General features: G+C 34.6%; 1 long non-coding RNA gene across 1 annotated transcript; it reads left to right on the plus strand.

Moving 5' to 3' along the window:
- Positions 1–599: 599 nt before the first annotated feature.
- Positions 600–1172, plus strand: LOC128870543 (uncharacterized). The gene is made up of 3 exons (XR_008455409.1): positions 600–670; positions 744–1005; positions 1068–1172. It is a non-coding gene; the product is annotated as an uncharacterized LOC128870543 (long non-coding RNA).
- The last annotated feature ends 1069 nt before the right edge of the window (positions 1173–2241 follow it).

Consider the following 2241-nt stretch of genomic DNA (forward strand, 5'->3'; position numbering starts at 1 on the left):
AAGACTAAACTTAAGAACTTATTTTTTGTTTTCATTTGCAGGCATCCGGCAACACCATACTGTTGGCATTCCAATCTTCTTCTTATTCGCGCTTAAAATTGGAATGTGATTGCATAGGCAAATGTATTTGCATTTAATTTTAATAGATATAATTAAAATATTAGCATAAAAATCGGTAAAAACACGCGTGTGAGTGTATATTTGGTGATTTATAGTGAAATGTTAAAAAATATAGAGTGTAATGTGGCAAATTATACTGATGTTCCCAAGGGCATTTTGAATGTAAATAATTAAAAAATTATTATTTCCCGATTAATTTAAAGTTATAAAGAGTGTTCCTTAACACCTCACTAACATCTCCACCAAGTTTCATTAAAAAAAACATTATAGTTTGCCAGAAATTCCAAGATCGGCACTGTTCTAAACTCCAGCCGAATTAAATCTTTAAAAAATATATAAGTGCAAATATGTTCAGTTTAGCAAAAATTAGCAATTGTGCAATTTCAACACCATTAATAAAAAGATATTTGGCAGAATAACGAGCGCCGCCTTCAGGTAGTGATCATAGTGTAAGCGCAGCATTATGATCTGAATATTCGTAAGTATGCAACTCTGTTTTTCATGCATTTCGCAAAATATTCTACAGCAACAAGTGGGCGAAAATATAAAGGTAAGATTTTAAAATATATGATTGTATATAATTAGTGCTTAATGAATTTTATAATTAATTCTGTGTGTTATAGGTTCCGTTGTGGTGCAATCAATATCAACTAATTGTTCAATATGTTCGCATTGACACGTACTGCTTCAAACGCCCCAAAGCGGCTGTGCGTTGTAAGCAGGATTTGCCGAAGCGATTATGCCGCTTTGGAACCAATCATCTGCCGTGAAATCATGGAATTGCACAGAAAAACTGATGTGACTACGACCATCCCATGTTGAAGCTATCTGGGATAGCGCCCACGGGAAGGATATCTATAATCCCCTCGTTGCCGCTGCTAAGAGGTAAATATGTTAATACGTGAAAGTGAAAATGTAAATGGGAAAGTGAAAATGTGCCTTTTTAGATGTTTGTGTCATCTAAGCTTTAAGTGACCTAGAGAAGCCTATTCGAATTTGTGGGACGAATGTTGGGCAAAGCGGTGCTACTCTAAAGGATAAATTGAAGGAGCTAAAAGTGCATTCGGTGCTAGAAATCAACATCAAGTTAGGGCGGCACAAAAGGCGGTCGCCCATGCATGCGCGCTTCGTAGGGTATGACCAAATGCTATGTTTTTATTTTTATTTTATTTATTCTGATTTTTCCTTTCATTGAATAGAGAAATTCGCGTGTGCTATTTAACATAGAGTATTGAGAGTATGACACGTCGCATCATCAAACTAAACTACTACAACCAAAACGCGCCGAAAAATGAAAAAAACAAGCTAAAATTAATCTGGCGAAACATAATTACGTGTGTTGCAAGGTAATACAAATTGAGCTTTTATTCTATTAGCCTAAAAGGGTATTTGAACAATGTAGTCATGTATATTTATTAATTCAACATTATGAAACATACATATGTATTTTTCACAAAGATTTGGTATTAAAAAATTTTTTGAAGATTCCTTAAATGAACTGAAAACTTTGACATTGTTCAAATAGTTGATGATTTTGAAGTAGTTTAAATTTATCGCCCAAAAATATTTAAAAAAATATTATACAGTTAATCTTAATTCTCTTTGCTTCGTTACTTGGTACCTATTTTTATGTGATTAACGTTGGATAGTATAGATACGGCCGCCGTAGCCGAATGGGTTGGTGCGTGATTACCATTCGGAATTCACAGAGAGACGTCGGTTCGAATCTCGGTGAAAGCAAAATTAATAAAAAACATTTTTCTAATAGCGGTCGCCCCTCGGCAGGCAATGGCAAACCTCCGAGTGTATTTCTGCCACGAAAAAGCTCCTCATAAAAATATCTGCCGTTCGGAGTCGGCTTGAAACTGTAGGTCCCTCCATTTGTGGAACAACACCAACACGCACACCACAAATAGGAGGAGGAGCTCGGCCAAGCACCTAACAGAAGTGTACGCGCCAATTATTTATTTATTTTTATATGTATATATATATATCATATATGTATGTATATATATCATATATGTATATCAATCTATATATATAAAAATGAAATGATGTTCGTTTGTCCGCATTTTTTTGGGCCGATACGAGGTCAATTTTATTCGTTCTTTTTTCATATTA

The sequence above is a fragment of the Anastrepha ludens genome, chromosome Y (assembly GCF_028408465.1).
Source record: "Anastrepha ludens isolate Willacy chromosome Y, idAnaLude1.1, whole genome shotgun sequence".
NCBI lineage: Eukaryota > Metazoa > Arthropoda > Insecta > Diptera > Tephritidae > Anastrepha > Anastrepha ludens.